This window comes from Scaptodrosophila lebanonensis, unplaced genomic scaffold (assembly GCF_003285725.1).
Source record: "Scaptodrosophila lebanonensis strain 11010-0011.00,11010-0021.00 unplaced genomic scaffold, SlebRS2 tig00000171-arrow-arrow-pilon, whole genome shotgun sequence".
NCBI lineage: Eukaryota > Metazoa > Arthropoda > Insecta > Diptera > Drosophilidae > Scaptodrosophila > Scaptodrosophila lebanonensis.
In genome coordinates, this window is record NW_022060603.1 from 246,567 (window position 1) to 269,696 (window position 23,130).

Sequence of the window (23,130 nt, forward strand, 5' to 3'; positions counted from 1 at the left end):
TGAAAACTGTAGTTAGTTGTCCAAGAATGTTGGGGAAGTGTGGAAGAGGAAGCGAGTAAAGGATATACGAAAGTCGGCCATTCTACGTATTTCAACTATAAATTGCGATGGAGGAGAACAGATAATTTAATGAATAATTATGCAGGATAATTAAAACATGCTATGTCCTGGTTGTCCAGGCCAAATGAGCAGCAGCTGCCATTCTTTGGCCATCCAACTACTGCTTACTGGTTTTGTTTAATGCCAAATCCAAAGCAATAGCAGCAACAAGAGGAGCAGCACTAAGAGTAGAGAATAAAAAAACGACAAAGAAATTTGCAAATTGTTTTCTGCAAACTCGTTTTTCACGTCTGCGAGCAATTCAGGGTTTCAGGTTCTTTCCTAAACGAGGGAGAGCAATATGGATGGCCATGGGCATTAAGGAATTTATGTACATGTATGCCTTGGATTTGCTTTTTAGGTTCCTTGCTGCTGCTCTTGGTGCTCCTGCTGTTGCTGTCTGTCTTTCCGTCTGCCTGTCGTTCGAATGAAATTAAATTTATGCTAATTTATAACAGATCTCTGCCATTATTTGGCGCGCTATAGATGCGGCCGCAAACCATTAAATTGAGCGAGTCCTTGGCCTGCCTCCCTGTTTGTCTTACTTGCTCTACATGTGTGTGTGTATCTCTATATATGCTACATGTGCGTATGTGTGTGTGCATGCAACAATTACGCCCCAGCATAATGATGCCATTTTGCAAAAAAAAAAAAAAATAGCAGGGCAGGGAAGGCAGGCAGGAATGCCAAAAACCCAAAGCCGTCAAGGAAAAGCGAAAGGCGCGCAGGCGCGGAAGATGAAAGTCGGGAGCTGTTACCAGGCACGACAAACCCATGTATCTAGGTGTGCACACACACACATACATGCGCACATAAATACACAGCCAAATGGGTTTTCGTGTAATCCATAAACGTCACCCCAAAAAAGAAAAAAAATTAGACAAGCAGAAATGCAACGAGCCGCAACGAGATGAGGCGAGGAAAAAAAATATTTTACTTGGCTCTAAGATGCTGTGCGTATACAGTAGTATGTGTGTGTGTTTGTGTGTGACTTGTGCCCAAGGATTAGCAGCGCAGGGTAGCAGGCCGAGCAAGCAAACGAAAAAAAAAACAGCAACAAATTAAATATATTAGAGCAAGGCACCACCCTTTTTATTTTGTGGGTCTTGAGTCTGGGGTAGCGTCTTTTTCGTTTTCTCAGCTAAATTAAAATTAGAGCTAGAACACACACACACACACACACACACATATACCCATACCCAACTATAGATGGGTGCGAGCATAATTGCATAGAGAGGCACGTGAGTGTGTCTGTGTGTGTGTGCCAGGTGTGATATGGGTCCATAGCAAGCATGCAACAGCTCACTGATCTAGATACGGATACAGATACCGATGCAGAAACAGATACTGGCATTTAAGCAGCACAACTGTTACTGCGGCTGCTGGCAAGCACTTATACATACATTTTATATTTATTATTTATTCACTCTACTTACTTGCTGCTTAAACCTTAAGAGGTAGTCAAAGTCGTCGAACGACCAACTTATGGCTGATCTGTTTATAACTCGTTCTTAATCTTGCGGTCCGCCTGCTTCCGCAGCTAAGCAAGAAATGTTCACAATCTAAGGCACTCAACACTTCCAAAATAGCAGATAATGAGTACAAAAAAAAAACAATTAAACAAAAAACAAATGTGCGAAAAAAATATATCTTTCAGTTAGCTTATGGCCAAAAATGTTCTTTTAGAAGCTGACTTGCGAAACGTTCGCCACGCACGAGATAACAAACGGAAATGACGAGCTGCGCATGCGCCCCGCTCGGCCAAGGCTCGGATGAGCTCGAGCTCACGGCAGCAACCACCAACCACTCTGAATTGCACTCTGCGGGAGCGCCAGAGAGTGCAGAGAAAGTGTATGAAGTGTGCACGCTCTTTGTCAATGAGTCTCTTCTTGGGGGTGTCAGCACCACATATACCAAGTAGCAAGGCACCACTGGGTAGGCTATAAGTCGATCAGGTTTGCTTTGAACGAATATCTTGAGATACCTTTTCTAGAACAAAGATTCAAAATGATGGGTTTTCTTTTACTTATGTTGTGTTTTTATCTCTCTGTACTATCTTCCGCTTAATTATTAATTGTCTGGATTTGTAGTTTCTGAAGCAAATATTTGACTTCACTTATGTAATCAAATTATAATTCGCCTTAAAAGAGGCAGCTTAAGATGCTTTTGGACTACCACCCACGACGCTTTAATATAATTATGGACGGCCAAGCGGTGATCAAATATTTGCATCATCTGCTGAAAAAATTTACTGAATTGTACAAAACGGTGCATATCTACTAAGTTCCCACCCACCGGAGCATTGAACGCTACAAGATGGTGGACACCCTGGCAAGTGAAGGAACAGAGTAAGACCCAACAAGCACAGAAGCTCCTCTGGACGGAGGCAGGTAAGCCGTGGTCGGGTAGGTCGGGTCCGACGAAACGAAGAAGTGTATGATTCCAGTCAGTATTTCAAAAGAAAAAGCTTCGATGCAACAGTTTGTCTGAATAAATACCTTGTTCTCGAAATCCTAATTAGCCTTTTTTTACCTCAAATATTATTACAACAGTTTGCGAAAAATGTTCTGCGAATCTCTTCGGTTAGGTGAAGTTCAGCTGGCTGGAGCGATAATGCTCATTGGCCGCTTGGCCAAGCCCAATGACCCATAGTGATGTCAGCTCTTATATTTAAGGGACCTAGACCACTCGAAACGCTTAAGAAATGTACGTCTATATGCGGTCTTGATGTGAACAAGTAGCTTATACTTTAAAATTTGTCATAAGGCTGCCATGGAAATGATACATTCAAGATTAGTCCTCAGTTCGAAAGCGTATTACATTTAAAACAATTGGATCTAAGGTTTAAACTGCAATAGTTTTCAATAAAATTGAACGGTACTGGACAAATCCTTGGCACCATTTTAAATACTATCATCGTAGATACCTATCAACACATTGTTAAAAGTGGAGCAAAGTCGCAATCGAACTTCCGGATCGAATCATACTTGTACTTACCATCCCCATTTATATTTCAAATAATTGTATCAGAAATCCTATATCTTATAGCTTAATACTGGCCTCTAGTATTCCATAAACTCATGTACTCTCTCTCTCTCTCTCTCTCTCTCTTTCTCTAGCATGGGGCTGTTCGTAGTTGCCGCTACCATCCGTTAGAGTGCGCTACAAACACTATCAAAAGAGTAACCAGCATGCATTTCTCTCATGCTCTTTTGGTTTGCTTTCTCTTAGCGCTAAGCCGCTGGGCAGGTAAGCCTACTCGCATATGTACTGGACCGAAATGTCCTCCGTTATCCTGGCCAGCTTTGCCTTTCTAGCGGACAATGCGTCAACAGCTGCCAAAGGTAAAGCGGAAAAAAAAAGAAGAAAACCCTCACACCGACAATGCAAGGTGTCTCAGTCCAGATTTGTCTCGTGTTTTCCTTTTTTTTGTGTGTATCAGGATAACAATTGGATCGGCAGGAACAGCAGCATCAGCAGCAGCAGCAGCCGACGCGTCGGTTGCATACAAAACGGTAGCCTAATGTCTCTGTCCAACTCACACTCGCCCGCCGATACGCTGGACCGTTGCTTTTCTTACTGGTTGGTCATTACTTTCACTTTGATTTTTGTCGATACATATACACGTATATAGTAAGTATGTACGTGTATGTAGGTGTAAGGGAATTTACGAGCCGAGCTTCGGTAAATATTTGTCCAGATGCTGCCTTCCCTGCCGCGTGCCTTTCATTAGCAGCCGGAGAGCTCAGTCGCCTTTCATTTTGCGACACTTTTTCCACATTGTTGGCCAAATTTATGCGCACTGTTTATGTGACATCCGCTGTCGATCTCAGCATTTTACGAGTCAACTTTTTGCCGGCAATGCGTTTTCAATGAACCTCCTGAATACTCCTGAATGCGTTGCTCGTTACGATTCTGTCTGTGTGTGTGCGTGGGAGCAGCTAGCGGGTGTGGTTCCTGGAAGCTATAAAGTTGGGCCAAAGAAACAGAGCACTACTTAGCCAGTTCGACATCATGCGAAGGCTGCTACTTGAGTTCAAGGGGTCAGCGGGTGCTAAATACTATACTATTCGTACTGATTGAGGAGCAGTGAGTGGCACAATACGAGTATAATAAGCAGCAGGGGATCAGTTCAGTAAGCAGCTGCCACAAATGAAATCCATGCCATAATTAATAAATTTTCATTCTGTTATTAATTTAAATCAGAGGCAGAATCAAACAAAATGTTATTAGTTATTAGTTCATTGAATTTTTCAGCGTCAAAGCTTGTTTAAAATCTTTCCTAAATAGGTTGTTATAAGTATAATTCAAATATTTCCAAGTCGTGCTACTAATTTGAAATAAAAGATATGCACACGAATATTTCATCTACTCCCTCGTAATATTTTAGGCATTAGCGCTCAGCTTATTTTTATCAACTCCGCAGATATGTATATCCTGCATTTATATATTGTTTCTAGCTCTGCCTTTCCACTCATTCGCAGCCAAAGCAGAACGCCCATTTTTAAGCAGTCTTTGCGCTTTTCGGCGTCCTGTAATCGATACGTTTCTTATTTGGCTGTCCTATTTTATCTTTTTTGTTTTGTATTACGCGCTTCATTAAAATGAAAATTAACAGCAACAAATGAAGGGTTACCTTCCAACAAACAAATCAAGGGTTGCTCCTCCTTGTCTGTGGCACTTTGTTTTTATTTTAAACATTTTGCAAATTTATCTAAATCGCTTATAAATTCAATTGCAATTGCGATTGCAGAGCTAAATCGACGGGACGAAGGGGTGAGAGGCTGTAATCCCGTTGACTGTTCATTTTGGCAAACTAATTGCCAATGCATGGGCATTGACAACCCCTTGACATACCCGTACATACATACATATGTATGTACATATGGCGGTGAACATTTGCCTAATTTTCGACATGTATGCAACATGGAAATTTGCATCAACTTGATTTTTGCTGCTCGTGTGAGGCATAAACAAAGGATTTGCAAATGATTTCGTTGAATTAGAAATGCAAATTTCTAGCGCTGAGATGTGCAATAATGCGGCAAAGAAACTCATTGTTAGATGGAAGAGCGAGAGAGAGAGATGGAGATGGAGAAGAGAGAGGAAGAGGGAATTTGTGCAGCATGAGGCAGCAATGTGCAACATGAGGCACGACAGAGTGCGGCTTAGTTTGATTGACAGCTCGACAAGGAGACACATAAAACGCCAACAACTACTTGAAGCCCAGGCCGGCCTAGTTCCAGAGCCATGTTTTGATATACACTTCACACAGACACACACACACACACACACACACACACACACACAAAAATGCAATTGAAATTGTGATCTGCTTTTGTCGCCATGAGTTTTTGCTTGAAATTTGATAAATGACCAAAAAAAATAAAAGCGGCAGCGTCCAATGCCAAATGCTGACACATCGTGTTTTGTTGTTGTTTTGTGCCAACTCAGGCACCACGATGGCGACTATGACTGCGATTGTGATTGCGATTGCGACTGCGATTGCAACCCACAAGACGACGATGACAACGACGACGACGACGACTATGATGATGATGCGACGCAGTCGCGCATGCGCTAAAGCTGCCGCCTCTAGTCTTGGACCCTTTTCAAAATTGCACTCCCATTGCGTCTGTCTGGCTCACCAGCTTTGCCGCTCTGTCTGCTGTTGTCTGGCTTGGTAAAAATCAAATTAGTGCACTTTTTTATATACCTACACATACTATACAGATATATTCCCACTACCCAGACACCCATCCAGTTTTCTCTGTGTTTTCCCAACAAATTTAACATCTTTTTTCGTTCGTCGCTGCGTCGCCGAATTTCGAATTTGCATTTCTCATAAGCATAAGCATGTTTCGGGTTCAGTTTTTTTTTTATTTTTCAATTTTTTTGGGATTGGGTTGCTCCTCGGTTGCTGCAGTCTTTGCTTCTCTCTTGTTGCTGTTGCCAAGGCACCCAAAAGATCAGTACACGCACACACACACCCGAAGCCCAAACCAAACCAATTCAATCCAAAAAAAAAAGTTGTACGCATGCAGTTTGCAACTGCGTCCCCGACACATACCCACCAAAAATTTCTCAGACATAGCGGCGCCCTCAAGTAATTTGACAGCAAAGAGATAAAAGTATAAAAAAAAAAAACGTATGCGGCGCATTGAAAGATGAATAAAAAACTTGTTACACAGCATGTCAAGCGACTGACATTAGTGATATACTCGTAGATGCAGTGGCTTTAACAATGCAAGCAGATATGCTCATACGAGTATATGGCAAGAGAGCGAAGAAATGCCAGGCCCCGACATTGTCCGATTCAGTTTTCACATACTAATTAGCCACTCAGGAGCAATACTCTCTACTTATCCCTTTGCCCAAAGCAATGTTAATTACTCGTCTATAACGCACAGCGTTTTTGCATTTCAAAATCCTATTCAATTGTTGGCGGGAGAGAACATTTTCAATAATATGAAAGCTCGTACTCGTACTTTAATGTAAATTTACATTTCACATTTATTCAAAATTTTGTGAGATATTTTGAAGGTTTTTGAATTGAGTTTTGTAATTATTATTATTTAAAATGCTTCTTTTATTTATTGTATCTCCGATTATTTTCTTAAGTAACTAAGAAGAATTAATAAAATTTTACTGTAATTTATTTTACAATTAATTATTAAACTACTTGCATACTTATGTTAGACGGCCCTCAAGAAGAAAGTAGGTCGCTGGGCTGCAAACTCTACTTTAAACTAAATTGTAAGTGCATTTAGTTCGTATACCTCTACTTATTTCTTAATCTTATAGGCATTAGGGGGGTAACGAAAACATTTCAAAATAACATCGTCTTGAATGTGCCTCTTTTTAAATGCTTTCTCGACCCTCTTTGTACATTTTATGCCATTGTTTTATTAACATAGTCTGATTATTGAAAGCCGTCCCCTTTCATTAACTGATTCATCAATTTACAGCCCAATTTTATGAAAATCGACCTGCAAATGGGGCAAAAATTTAGTTAAAAAGCAACTTTAAATACCACTTTAAAAATCAAAGCCTTATCATCATATATAGCCCATCATCATCGTCAAATCGATGAAGAGAGTTCTTAGAACACCACAAAAGAAAAAGCAAAGGAAATACATTTTTTCGTCGATCGATCTAATAATTCCATGGTTAAAGAAAATATGTTGGGCATTATCAATCGCCTTCATATAATTGCGATTATTTCGATTGCACAACTTACGGCTTCTTAGATTTGTCGCAAGCCACTCTCAAGCTAATCTCCAAAATCCTATTCGTTGGCCCCATCGTTCCGTCTCTGTCATCAGTCTGGCAGAATATTACAATGAAGCGTACATTTCCAATATATAGACCACCAACGGGCTATACTTTTGCACTGTTGCATTCGCTTCGACTTTTTTTTTTAACCTAACATTACACGAACGGCTAAGCAGATAGTCCCAAACTGAACGTGTGATGCGCCGCATAATGCACGCTCATAGCCCGAAACAAAGGTGCTAAGGAATGTGCGAAAAAAGGGAATTTCATGGCTAATTTGGAGCGTGTCCAGTGTCCAGCAGTTGGCCAGTCGATCGGGCTGTACAGCCTAAAGGCAGCTGCTCTCCTTAAAGTGCAGAGGCTGAGGCAAAGACCGCCAAGCTTTGAACTGACTTTGAGTGATCGATGTGGCTAATGCAAATTCTCACGACAACGTCTGATTTGATTAGCCACAAACCACGAGCCCCGAAATCCGTGCACCAAATGAAGCAATTTCATGTAAATTATGAGACAAGCGCCCTGTTTACCGACCACTAAACGAGCCATAAAAAATCGGGGGGACAAAAAATGCGAAATAAAAAAAGGAAAATTGAAGAAAAAAATAACAACAGCAACAACAACAGCAACAGGAACAGAAAACACATCACCCGGGCTGTAAAATCTCATTAATCTTTGAGGTAAGATTAGGCAAGGAGAGACTGACAAAGAGCAGATCAGAGCAGAGTTATGCAAACGTCCCGATCCGTCTTGAGGGTCGTTAGTTTTGCTTCGATGGTCGGTCGCACGATCGGTGCTGAAAAATGCAAACGACTACATAAATTTTCTTTTGATTTGCTATTAAAAATTATCGAACGCTGTCTGTCTTTGTGGTCAGCAGCGGTGGCAGCGGTGGCAGTGGCCGGGCAGCAATCATTGAAATTCACGCACGGCTGCTTTTTGGGTGCCGCCGGATTTTACGACCACTGGGCAGTTGCAGTTGCAGTTGCAGTCGATATTTGAAATGCTGCACATTTATGACAACTTCATTAAAAAGCGTTTTGCCAGCAGCCAAGTCTTCGTGGGAATTTTAGTGGCAGCCACTAGGCCGTTGGACGTACAGTTGAGTCGCCGAGATGTGAAGAAAGCGGAAGATTAATGATGTGGCGAGCAAAAAGTGCAACCATTTGGAATCGCTTCGAATACGGCAGCGTGCCAAAAGTGACCTTTTTCCTCGTTTTTTTGTTTTTTTTTTTTGTTTTGTTGCTTTTCTCTGGTAAGCCGCAAGCTGTCCCACAAGCTGTGCCCCCCTCAGGACATTGCAGAGCAAAAGTAGCAACCATTACGTGCTGTTCATTCAATTTACTAACAAACTTGTCACGCAATCGCAGCACAACATCATTAATCATGTCGATCAATCCGTCAAGCCGACACAGCATTTCTTTCCGGGGTGTGTGGGTCCAACCGAGGGTGTGTGGGTTACCGCCGGACTAGTCTGGTCTCTGCAATCTGCATAGCTTGACATCATAATTAACCCGAAAGAGACAGAGAGCCACTGCTGACCCGTTGACAGTAACGGAGATCAGTGCTCAGAGCAGGATCTGGACACTAAGCACTTCATTTGAATGATTGGCGGGTGGCCGGTTCAAGTGATATGACGAACGAGGCTGGCTAATTGCCGGAAGTGTCTCACACATTTATTCTATGTGTGTGTGTGTGGATTCCACAATAAAGATCAATTAGGTGCACGAATATGGCAAAACAAGAGCAAACAATGCATGCCAGCTAAGCATAATGAATAGCCAATAGAAATAATAACTGATGGAGGGAGCTTGATATTCTAACTGCAAGAAGTGCTTTGAGAATTTTTAATATTTTGCCTTATTTTTACCAAAGTACGAGTACTTCGTATTCCGACAAATCCGACTAATTTTGAAGATTAGAAATGAATCTTATTTTATTTATTTACACAATATTTTAGGTAAACGCTTTAAAGCAGAACCGTTTAATGCACCACGTGCTTAGCGAAATATTGCCTGCATTTAATGTGGAGCCTGTGACAATATATTATTTATTATTTCTAAGTTCTTTAAGAACCTATTTTTAAAATTCCTTCTTTCAATTTTTAATAAATACTTCATAAATAAATCCTAACTAATACATATACATACATACATACACATACATTGGATGAAAGTACGAATAAAATAAAATAAATAAATAGGTAAAAACAAATATAGTACTGCTATACCTATAATCTGTACTCGTATTTGGAGATTCATTCAAAACACATTTAGAAAATATTTAGAAAGGAGCGAAGCCCTTCATGGTATGGAAACATATAGTATGATGTGTAGAACTCTGACATCTACATAGGGAGGCCTATCAAATCAAGCAGCTTCAGACATTCAGATGAAAAAATGCAATCACTCTCTAATATAGAGGTAATCCAGAAAGTTGCTTCGCAACGGGACACTTGCTTATACAGATATCTGTGCGTGTTCAGGGTTCACAAAACGGTACAGCCTTTGGCAGCCTCAAATCTCAGAGAGCTCGCGGATCACCTGGCCAGCACAGGCGGATATGTTTCCCTGGACTTGTCATACCAGCTAAAAAATCATTCAATTTTGTCCTAATTTAAATTTCATTCAGTTATTTATTTGCATCGAAGCTTTGCAAAATTTTATAATAATTTAATAATTGTGCAACACGCAAAGGAAATTATTTATTTAAACACCATCCAATTCATTTGCAATTGATTTGCAAAATTAAGTATTAACATATTTAAATTTATATGCAAAGCGTTTAATCTCAAGGGAGTAAACGTAGTTTGTACGTTAATGTGCCTGAAAGCTGCCTAAAACTAAGACTCACACCTGAACGTTGACGAAGGTATTAATAGTTGTTGTTGCCAATAAAAATTTGGACTAGATCTAAGCATTGCGAAAAAAAGTGTCTGCTACCACTGCCTTACAATAGCGCCTCATTTGATGACAACACAAATCGGCAATAATAAGTAGAGAAGTATGAATAATATATGCAGCAACTATGACTTGATGTGGACAGACAGACATTTATGGCGCATAAATTTCGCCAACTTTCTCCCTCTCTCTCTCTGCCAGCCTCCCTCCCTTTTCCGTATTCTCCTCTCTTTTTGCAGCTAATTAAGTGCAACGAATCGCGTTTTGGATTCGTTACAGGCTCGGGTCGTGTAACTTTTGCAAAAATTTAAATACGAGTGCATCTCGTTGGGTTTTTGGGCCAGGGGTGTGTGTATTATCATCACAACATACACACAATGTTTGTCAGCTAGTTTATGAGTTCCATCTGCGCCTGTCACTCCGTCTGTCTGCCCGTCCAATTGTCCGCCTCATTTCTCATCTCCTTTCAATATCCATTTCTCTCGTTTTCATTTTCAATTTCACATTAATTTCTTTGCAATGCGTTTGCATGCCAATCAAAAATTGTTTGCCTCTGTCATTATGCAACAAAATGTTGACCGCCTCGTAAAATCCCTAGGAGAGCAGAGCATTGCAGAGGAGAGAGACTGCGAACATAATAGATTCGAATATTGAGGAGTCATAAAAAAAATGACAATAAGGCTCAGTTGGTGGGTTGTGCATTGCCAACAGCATTGGCCCAGCCTGGATTGTTCGTGTGCTCCGTGTTTTGTGTGTGGAGGTCATAAAAAAACCAACAAAACTATCTATTTTTTGGTCAAGCGCAACGACAGGGGGTCGGTTATTTGGTTCAGCAGCGCGTCCAGGGTCGCTAGTGCATACAACTTAGATAAACATTGCCATAAAAAAAGAGAGTATAGAATGAGATTAATAATGAACTCTATTATCAAAAAGCGCCCTTATTTGGCTTGGGCCTGTTAGCGTACATCAATCTGTGGAACTAATTCTATATAGTTCAGTGCATTTGCCAATCTGTCTTAACTTGTTTTCCATTTCGATTGGAGAAAGCTTAGTTACATAACTAACCCACCTACGACCCAACTTACCATTTAAGCTCGCTGGAAGTGCCAGTGGCTCAAATTATTGAAAGCCAACGAATGCTCTCTATTTCTAAGTAGTCTCTCTGTGTTCAGTTAATTTGATTTGATTTTAAAAATTTGTTTGGCCTAATACGGATAGAAGACGTTTTTTTACAGACAACACACTCTGAACTTCAGATCTTAAAGTTCCAGTACATATAAAAAGTAAAGTATTCTCAAAAAAACATTCAAACAAAATATAAAAAGTATTTCTATTTTGCTTTTTTATTACTTCAACATTTATAATTTTGATTTCGCTTTATCACAAACATTTGCAAATGCTACTAATATTGGTTTGTTTCTAAGAAACTAACAATTTAATATGCGTAATATCACTAAACTAAAGTACAGTACGCCCTGCGTGAGCAAACTGCTCATGGTGGCTTGATGTCCTGAACATAAAATGCATGAGGATAGTAATGAGTCGGTCTAGAAATAAACTAGGCTCCTAATTCCCCATCACCCTACCTCTAGGAGATTTCTTATCATAGCACAGTTCTGTGGTGTTCCTCCACAAATTGATGCACAACTTAATACGCCCTTCACAATCCTTTCCGGGTATTTTTCAATTGAACTTTCCCTCCTTACACTAAATTCATATATTTCCAGCTATCTGACCACCCTGGCTTACCAAACCAGCTCGTAAACCTTTCTCCACCAAGTCAGTAATATTATTGTACTTGGAAAGTTTTGTTCTATAGTGTCCTCATCTTCGATTAGGAAACAAACCCGTAAAGCATTGTCTAGCCGAACAAACGCCAGTTGTGAGCGATCCTTATCTCAAGTGCTTCGGAAGTTCCAGGAAGGGGTTGTGGGCGCTGACAGTTAACGACACAGCGCTACTTTAATTTATAACGCCGTCAGCCTCTCAGACTCGTGCACACACTTGAATGTGTCGTGGGCCATATGGTCGGGGGTTAAGCAAGTTTTATTCCACGAGTATCGCTTTGGTTCCGCTTGTTGAAGTTTTAATTAAATTTACATAAATTTCATTGCTCGCTGACTAGCTAGCTGGCTGTCTGAAAAGAAAGAAAGTCCGGGGCCCAAGACATTAACGGCTAGCCAACGTACTTATTTCTTTTTTTCTTATTAAAAACAGAGACGAGTCTGTAAGTACACAATTGTTGGCTACTGTAGGACCAGGACTGCGACTGGCATACTCAACTGTTATGCTAATTACGCACACCCGCGTGCCATACAGACGACTCAGTACCGATCGGTCCGGCCAGTTGGGTGACATATGCGCATGCGCGAATTATAGAAAACGCCCGCGCCTGCGTCTCATATTCTCGCCCGTGTTCAAAGTGCAGTGCAACTGGCCGGTAAATGTAAATGCAAATGAGGCGAAGGGTGCGACAATAACTGTAATTAAAAGCAACCATTGTTGCGGTCAGCCAACCAGCATGGTTTTGTGGCACGCGTCGGGGCGTCGGGACGTCAGGGCGTCGGGGCGTTGCAGTGTGTTTTGTTGAATGCCCACACATGCGGCATGTGCCGGACAATGGACAACGATTAAAAGTGGAACGCGAACAAGCCGGCATTTAAGATTAGAGCTAAATACTTACATACACACATATGTATGCCTATGTATGTATGTATGTACGTATTACTCGATTATGTAAAAGCGAGTGCATTGGCTCAAGGTCAAAAGGTTGAGAGTGAGGAAGGGCGCAGGAGCCTATGGTATTACATACTATAACATTGAATATTCCAATGTTTCAGTAAAAACAAAATATAGAATCAAATCGAAATGTTTATTCAAAAAGAACTACATGTTTTGTTGAGCGTATTTATTTAATGTCGACAAACACATTTGCAAAATGTTACTCCTAGTATTTGCAGCTTCTTATAGAGAATATGAAAACTTTTAAATTTTAAATGCGTATAATTTAAAAACCGAAATTTGTTAATATTCTTTTTGAGCTAAAAGATTTGGCTTGAAACTTTGTATTTGACTTAGACTTTACAATATTGTAAGACACTAGTCGGAATATTGATGATTTAACATATTGAGTATTGGAAACATTGCTGGCATAAGTGGCCTTCTGGAGACAGACGGCCAGCAGCAGCACTGGATTTATCTGCTCTCTTTATCTGGAAATATAATTTGACGCTGACTTATTAGGGTTTCATAATTTTTATCGATCTTTCCTTCAAATTGAGAACTTGTTTTATGAACTTCGCCCAATTAACTTTAAATTTGGAATCCAAACCCAACAAAACTACACCTTCAACTGGCATAAGCATACCGGCCAATTGAAAATACCCTCACACTAAAAAGTACCTTTGTTCCTAGGCGAATTTCAAAGTAGAGAATCTCCTTCTTCATAAATTGTGCCAACTCTTTTTTGTAAGCATAATTTATACCTCTTTCAGAAGTTCAACAACTATCTGAACTGACTTTTTACCGGATAGTCCTTTAGGCACTGACCTCCGCCATTCTTAGACTCTGTTGTCAGTTCTTTTCGTTTGAAAGACTATGTTTTTCAGCGACTGCCATAATATCCGTAGTTCCTTTGGGGTTGGCTCATCTTTTTGTCTGGAACAGACATTTCAATGCAATTAGCGAGTGGGCCAGGCCATTGTCTCACATTCATCATGTTACTAAAATCAACACAACTTCCGCTAATCCGAGCGATACTGCGGATCTCAAAGCTAGGCAGCACCCTTCGCAGATCAGCAAGACTTGGCCATCCTAATGATCATCGGGCCATCGTTTTATCAACGCTTCATTTGCCACTCTTGCATTGCTTTCCTTCGCCTTTTGTTCCACAGCAAATTTCTCAAATGTTTTGTTTGTCTTACAAAGAAAGGCCACAAAATACTCAAAAAAAGTGTGTTTTTTTTAATGGGGAAAAATGAGAAAAACTTGCGCAAGGGTTCTTTTTAGCGCCCTATGCTGTGGTCGGTAAGCAAGCTATTGGATTTTTGTTGCAATTTTTTTTTTTAATACAATTTTTCATCCATTTTTTGCGTGCTTTTGTTTTGTGTGTAAGAAAAATCGTTTTTGTTGCGCTCTTTTGTGCGTGTGTGCGTGTATTTTTTTTTGTGTGTTTTTCTTTGTGGCTTTTCAACAGTTTCAGTTTTCATTTTCACATTTAGCTCATTAGTCGAGCGCCGTTCAATTTGTCATGCTGACTAAATCTCGCTCCCTCTCCCTCTCACTCGCACTCGCACTCGCTCTCTCTCTGTCCCGCTCTCCTTCCTCCTGTTTTCCGATTGGTAACACGTTTGCAACAACAACAATGACAATAGCTTAACAACAAAAAGCTAGCCAAAGGGCAAGCGACACGCGCGCGTTTTTTAACGCGCACAGAAAACGCATGCAGCCTTTAAAGCGTTTCATCTACTAAGTAGTAGTATCTGACCAGTTCTAAGCCATTCGCTTTAGACCTGCGTCACGTGCGCACAATTAAAAACTATGAGACCATCAAAAAATTGGCCGAGTGGGTTAGCAAATGCCTGCTGGTGAGGGAGGGAGACTGATGGCGACTGAGGGCGACTGAGGGGGGAGTTAAGTGCCCTGCGCCGCCGCTTTTTAATAGCGCATAAATTTCCATAAACGGCAACGCTTTTGTTTTGCCAATGACATTGCACGAGTCGCATGTAAATATGAAAATATATATGCCCATGGGGTTGTTGTTGTTGTTGCTGTCTTTTCTGCTATAGCGCCTGCGCCCCGGCACCCACTGCGGTTCGTGTTTGCACATGAGATAAAAATCTACGGTCAAATACATCGGATCCTCGGTACTCGTATGTATGTATGTGTGTGTGTGTCCATATAGTATACGGCCGTCAGCTTAGCGCTAAAAGTTTGAACTTACCCCTAGAATGGGCCACTGACGATGACGGGCGCATGCGTTCGAAGCTATGCACGAGTACCCGTGAGTGGGCTGAATGGGCGCACTATGGGATGAAACTTATTCAATAAAAATGTGCAATTATTTTCATTAGTGCCTCTTTTATTTCATATACAAAGAACGAAAAGTATTTATTTATTTTATCGACAAAGAAAGCTGTCGATATAAAAAATCAAAGAAATACAGAACTTATACTAAAAAAAAAAAACTAAAAAAAAGCCCATAGAAATAACAAATACTATACACATCAGAGAGTACTTGTAGACAAAGACATTATTAGACCTAACAAAAAGGAACTGGAAAAAGAAGTAATAACAAAAAAAAATCAAAAACAAGTATAATTAAATTAAAATTATAATAAATTAAAATTAAAATACTTAAATAATAAAACATAAAATATAATAATAAGCTAAAAGGTGGAGAGTCACTGTCCCGGTGGGGGATGGTTTATTAGCCAGTCCGGCAAGCTATGCTATTTAATCCCATACCTACCTACTACTTGTATATGTTCATAAATCGTATCAATTTCAGCGCTCAATTGAACCTCTTCATCTTTTATTTATTCTCTGTTTATTGAAACACTTTTAATAGTATTTTATAAGCGAACAGCACCGGTACATACTTGGCATCGATATTGACATTCTTGGGCGCTGAAACCTAATTTCAGAATTTATTTTCAGATATCAAATAAGTTGTGTAATTTGTTAATTTCTTTAAGTTACCATTATTTAAAAGAAACGAACGAATATTTCATATTTAATTAAATAACTAAAAATTAAATTCTTTAATAAAAATATAATATTCAATTCGAATGTTATACTCGTAGTAAAAAATTAAACAGACTTAATTATTTCGACACAAAATTGATATTCCAAATATTGTGAATTTCTTACCTCGTCACGAGGCCTTTTAGAAGGCAACTGACGCTATACACTTTTTTATTTGGTGACGAGCAGTGAGAAATATTACCGTTCTTATATTCAATGCAAACAACTCTGAAATATGTTTCATTTAGAAATATAGCTCTAAATATGAAATACAAAATTATTCGCGCAATAATTTTTAAAATGCAAAGCAAATAGGCATTTTGAAAAACAAGTAGAACCGTGTCCGAGTAGAAAAAGAAACGTTGTCTTCTGACAACAAATGAAATACTTATCACTTTTCTCCGTGCAGACTACTCCATTTTATCTGATCTGATCCTGACTCAAAGGAGTCGCATCCATACTGCGCTAATTTTATAATTCTATAACAAAATTTTCAAAAATAAAATCAATTCCATCAACGATCAATTAAAATAATGGGCACCTATTGATTATAGAAAAACCAACATTAGCCATAATTTAAAATTGTGTTTTAACCTAAAATTTGAATTTTTTGCCCATGGTGGTGCAGCTTTGACAAAACGCCGCTTTGGCTTCATTAGACGATTAACGGGCTGCACGGCGGGCGGACATAGGGACCGCCGGACGCTTGAATGGATGGATGGACGGAATGTGGGTCGTTGACGATTGTTGCCGGCATGGACTGCTCATTGCTCATTACTCATTGCTCATTTAATGCGTTGCGCAGCAAGTCAAGTGCGAATCATGTCAATCACATCGAGAGTCGCGAATTGTGTGGCACGCGTCCTTGCGACAAAAACTAGGCCGCCACTAGACGCCGACGCCGTTAACCGTTAAAAATGTTGCGGTTGCACCTTCCTACCCACCTCGTTCAGCCCTTCAGCCACGCCCATTGCGCCGAAATGCGCACTGACTGGCTGTCACTGACTGTCATATGACAGGGAAATGTCAGCGATTTACACAAACGTTTAACGTTTAAGCTTCGCAGGGAGCTCATTTTGATCGCTTGTCCACTTCACTGCACAGCAACAACAAACAAAGCGCTTTTCCATTTCCACACAATTCCAGTTTTCCCTTTTCACAGCTCATACGAATATGCTTATTGTGTGGCAAGTATGCGCTCTTTAAAAAAAATGTAAATTTTCACCCAAAATACACACACACACACACACATACATACGCGCACACTTACAACTAGGTCGAGTCATCATCGAATAGCTGCCACGCGTGTAATCGCCCGGAAGCGTTTCTCTTGTTGTGTTATATTTTTTTTCTTTCTTTTTTTATGTATTATTATTATTTCATTTCATTGTGCGCGCGCATGCGTCGCGGGCGCAGTTCAAGAAGCCACCCCTGTAGTCTAAGCTGGCGCTGCTGCTGGTGCGGCTCCTGCTCCTGCTCCTGTTCCTGTTCCTATTGCTGTTCCTGTAACTGCGGCTGCTGCTGCTGCTGGTGCTTGTGCTGGTGGCTTTTAACTGCTACGGCATGCAGATGCACTGACCATTGTCGGTACACAGCAGCCGACAATGTAATACAGTGCACACTCAATAGCAACGACTGATCGCAATTAACCCTTCGATGTCTGAGATGCATATCTGCAACATACCGCTTAAACTCCATTATTTTACAATGCATGCGTGAAATTGCAAAGTTTCTATTTGATGTAGTTCTACACATTGTATTTCAAGTGTATTTGATTTGGTTACACTGAAAAAAACTAGTGAATTGAAATTATGATCACTTTCGGCGCCAATTTTGTGATTTGTGGGATGCAAACAAATTAGAGGATTTTTGTATTAAATTTGTATACCCTGTACCGAAAGGGTAAAAGGGTATATCAGTTTTGTGCGAGTGTACATGGAACACGCAGAAGAAGGCGTGGCAGATATATATATATATATATATATATATATTCTTGATCAGGATGACAAGCCGAGTCGATATAGCCATATCCGTCTATCCGTCTGTCTGTCCGCCTGTCTGTATGAACGCAAGGATCTCAGAAGGTATAAGAGGTAGAATAACCAAACTTGGTGTCCAAATTCTCCTAAGCCCGAGAGAGGACGAGCTTGTTCATTTTTTCTGATCCCCCATTCAAGATTTTCTATAACTCCCGTAATTCTGAAATTTTGAACTAAAATTTGCTAGTCAAATTAGGTTAGTGATTATATATCCGTATAGCAAGCTTCAATATGATAGGTTGATCAGAAAGAAAGTTATAGCCATATAACCAGGCCCAATGTAAATGTAAATGTATGTATGCATGTATGGAAAATTTTATATTTAATTTAGTTAATTAATTAAATTAATTTAATTTCTTTCTTTGTTGGGTGGTACAGGGTATTGAGGAGTTGGGTTGAGCCTGCTCGACTTTAGCATTCCTTTCTTGTTTTAAATATATAAAGTACAACTAAAAATGAATAATTTGTTTTTGTAATTTTCATTTACAGATAGAAACAACTTTAATGTAAAAATAAAACACATCGTATCAAAAAATATACAAAATCAAAAATTCTCAATAAACCCAAAAATACGTATATTTTTATTTTGCCTTTTCTATCTAATTGAAATCAGAAAAAAGTCATACGAAGGGTTAAGTGGCACAGCGATTTGTAAAGCATACAAGTATATGTATATTATAGCTAAATACTTGTATATGATCAGCAATGTAGACATGCCAGCTTGTTCGTCCAACCGTCCGTTTATGCCTCGAATGCATTTAAACCACAAAAGCGAGGGTCCACATTTCTGTATGAGAGGAGTCCCCTTAGTAGGAGAACTAGCGTGGTGGCTAGCGAGCGCTGCTCTCCAGGGATCAGAAGAGTTAATAGAATAAAGATATATGTCCGATTAACATGCCTGCCGAACTGCTACCAATGAGCTCCCAATTAGACCTTTCAGTGAACTCCTCATTCCTGCGGGTAATGGATACAAAAACTAATGACAATCTCTGTGTGAGAGGAGTCCCCCTAGTAGCGTGATGGCCAGCATACGGTTCCACTTTAAAAGCGAGCGCTGTTCTCCCGAGATCAGAAGAGTTGATAATATACAGATCTGCTACCAATGGGCTCCCAATTAGACCTTCTAGTGAATTCCTCGATCCTTTGGGTACTGGATACAAAAACTAATGACAATCTCTGTGTGAGAGGAGTCCCTTTAGTAGGAGAAGTGGCGTGGTGGCTAGCGTAGAGTTCCACTTTAAAAGCGAGCGCTGCTCTCCAGAGATCAGAAGAGTTGATCAGATAAAGAACTGCTACCAATGGGTATGGATACAAAAACTGATGACAATAAAGCTTAGCTAGATGGCAGCTGTAGCGAGGCTGCACTGTATTACACAAAACTTGTACTTGTGGCACATGATCATAGACATCAGGCATTAGAATGCCAGCATCAAAGCAGAGCGGTGCAGTGCAGTGCAGGAGGGGTTAGGTTAGATTGGGTTGGGTTGGGTTGGACAAAGCTTCATCATCAAATGGTGCATGCTATTATGCACGTGATGTGTGCTGCTGAATCATTAGCACCGTCAACCCACCCTGGCTGCCATTTAATTATGAGTATGCAGTCCTTACTGTTGTTGTTGTTGTGCGCTGCAACTGTTTCGAGTTTAGATGCGATGCATGCTGCTGCTGCTGCAAAAAAAAAAAAAAAAAAAAAAAAAAATTATAATAATAAGGAGGAATTTGCATGACTTTTGTGACCTGCGGCGGCGGTGGCAGCAACAATAATGACGCTGTTGATGATGATGAAGAAAAGTTGATGACGTTGGCCCGCCCGTTCGGCCGTCCGTTGCACAATTGACGCAGCACTTTTGCGGCACGTGACCAACTGTTGTTGCCCCCGGCCCTGGCCCTGGCCCTAGTCCGTTGCCGTTGCTGTTGTCAAGTCATGCATCACTTCATTCAATATCAATTCAATTCCACAATATTCGACAACACCAACTGCCCACTCATCATCAACGCTGTTTGCCAAAATACTTCGCTCTCTATCTCTCAACTGCACTTTGACAGTTCACAGCCGGCTGCCAAAGCAATCCCAAGTGCCCACTTCATCATCATCATCATCAGCAGCAGCAGCAGCAGTGGCAGCAACGACTGTGCCACACCATGACTTGGCCCATTTCGCTCATGGCTTTTTAATGATCTCTGACAATCCAGAATCGACTCGCAACACGCCCGTTCGGGTAAGCTAATTAACTCGGAAATTTGCAAAACTGCAAAAAGTGTGAAGGCCGCCGGCAACGATGCTGCAACTCTGCAACTGCAACTCTGCCACTCAGCAGCACAGCAACACAACAACACAGCAACTCAGCAGCTATGCCCAGCCACTCTGCAACAACCCTTTTACCGTTTTTACAAAATTTGTTTATCATTAACAGATTTTTGCATTAGCTGGCGGGCAGGGCGCACAAAATGAAAATGAATTATAATTACATTTTACTTGCCCGAGAAAAAAAAAAGAAAAAAGAAAAGAGTGGAAAGAGTGCGAGTTACCCCTATTCGGAAAATAAGTTTGCGTTTTCCATTGGCGGGAGGGATTTAAATATTAATGGCATGCCATGTAGTCTGCCACACGCGGCGAGTTTTAGCTGCGGATTCCGATTTGACGCCTTTGTTTGCATAATATTTGGCAATTATTGCTACAAACCCACTGACAGTCAACGATGATCGGGCATCGAATTTGGGCGCTAATGGGCGCTGTTCTAAGCCGGCTTAAGCCTCCAGACAGATAGCAAACAGCAGCCCGATCTATATATACATACATATAGTATGTACATATATATATATATATAAGCTTGTGTGCGTGTTGTGGGGGTTGAGCATAAAAATGCAACTGCCATTTGGGGGTTTGACGAGATACGAACAGCAAAAAAATGGAAAGCAGTTGCCGCAATTTGTTGCTGCCACGGAAAGATGCAAGGATGCAAGGATGCTGCGGCATGTCTGCAGCGAAAGTTTTGCGCCTGCGGGCAACAAAAAAGAGTGCAAATTAAAGGTAAAGGCAAAGGCAAAGGGGCAGGCCAAATACATGTCTGGGTTGGCATATTTTGCGGTATGGCCGTCTGGCTGTCTGGCAGCGCGGCAGCCTGGCAGGCTGACAGGCTTTGCAGGGCCAACATCTTACGCTACGATTGTCAATCAAAGGCGCGAGTGCTGGCATCTGCCGCAGACCTTGCGCTAAACGCCTGCAGCAATGCAAGAAAATCGGCGTCCTTACTGGCACTTCCTTTGCCGCTCCTCATGCTGTTGCCAGCTGAAGGATGAACGCTAAAGGCTGACGGCTGAAAGTTGATTAACAATCAAATAAACTGTATAATGAGGCCGCATTGTGGTGGCGGTAGCAGCAACTTTGCCAAAGGGACAGCCAACTGTGCTAATCACAGAAACATTCAAAAAAAAATATATATATATATATATATATATATATATATATATATATATATATATATATATATATATATATATATAAAAATGCGCATACATTTTTAAATGAAATCATTAGCGACAAACAAGTTTCGAGTTCTATTGAGAGCAATTTGAAAAAGGATTGTGCGGCAAAGGACAGTTCCCTTTCATGACTTAAAAAATTAAACTTAAATTGGAAACATTAGCATAAGATGTAGTATTCGCAAAAAATGCTAAGAAGCAATTATATCAGAAGATACAAACCTACAATTATTTCTAAACACAGCCGACATTTCTAAAAGAAATTCAATTCAGAATCATAAAATAATATTTTTCAAAATAAAATAGATAAATTCTGTAGTCTCTGATTTGGGACTGGGAGGAAATTTTGGACTTAAAAGTAAAGCTTTTATTGAAGAGGAAGAAATAGCGAAAGTTTGACTAAGAGCCGAAATAGAGAAATTTCGATTGAGAGCTGGTAAGGATAATCGCTGAAAAACGCCTTTACTGAATTGATTAGCCGTAGAAATGGGTTGAACCCGAGAATTGTAAGCAATGCGAAATTTTTAATTACTCTACTTTATTATACATATTTATAAATTCATATATAGACCCAGCTCGAGCTGATTGGAAATTGAAATTGGGAGTCCGATTGCGAAATTTTTAATTATTTTATTTCACTCATATACATATATCCATATATAATAAGCCCCTTTACGTTGCTCTTCACGGCTTTGCACAAGAGTCGGAAAGGCTTAGGAAGGGCGTAATCGGTTGTGCAGCTGTTAAGTAAATGAAATAGGTAACTGAACAATTAGACCACCTAGAAAAGCAAAGATTAATAAGCAGAGCTCTACTAAAGTGAGGGTAAATCCCACGCGATTAAGCTTAAGGAGCGTTTAACACATGCTTAAATGCTTTACTGAAATCAATATACCCGTATATACGCAAAGGATCAGAAAGGCATCAGTTAGCAGGAATGCAAAGCCAAGCTAAGCTGAACAGTTTATTGATTTGCCAAGCAGAGGTAACAATTTGTTTTGTAATGCCCCTACAACCCTTTTCTGTGTGGATTTAGCTAAAATTCTCTTGAAATCGCTCAGCTTTCAAATCGCAGTTAGTTTATTGTAGTTAGTGGAATAAGAAATAAGGATATTTTAATATTTGTACCCATGATTATATCATCAAGAGTATTTGTATACCATTTGTTCACATTTAAATCTAGCTTCTGGACAGTAATTTGCTTTCCTTTATAATTCTTCAAAATCGTTTTATTCATATTTACAAAAAAGGTTTTTAAATCTTCAAGATTCAGCTCAGAATGTGAAGAATCATGAGTAAACCTTAACCTGTTTAGGTGAACTTAAAACTTAAAACCGGGTCAGATAAAAATGGCTTCACAGCTTGTTCTTTTGTTTTGCTTCTTGAATTTGTATCTAATATTTTGGTACTCCTGCTGTTCCTGCTTCGATGCGTCGTCAGCTGTGACCAGCGAGCATTCCATTCGTTTTATCACATTTACAAGCAATTAATTAAATTTTTATCGATTAGCCGATGCGCCAAATGACACGCAACCAAACGGAAACGCGCCGACTGTTGCGTCTAGGAATATTTAAATTTTTCCACTTACCTCC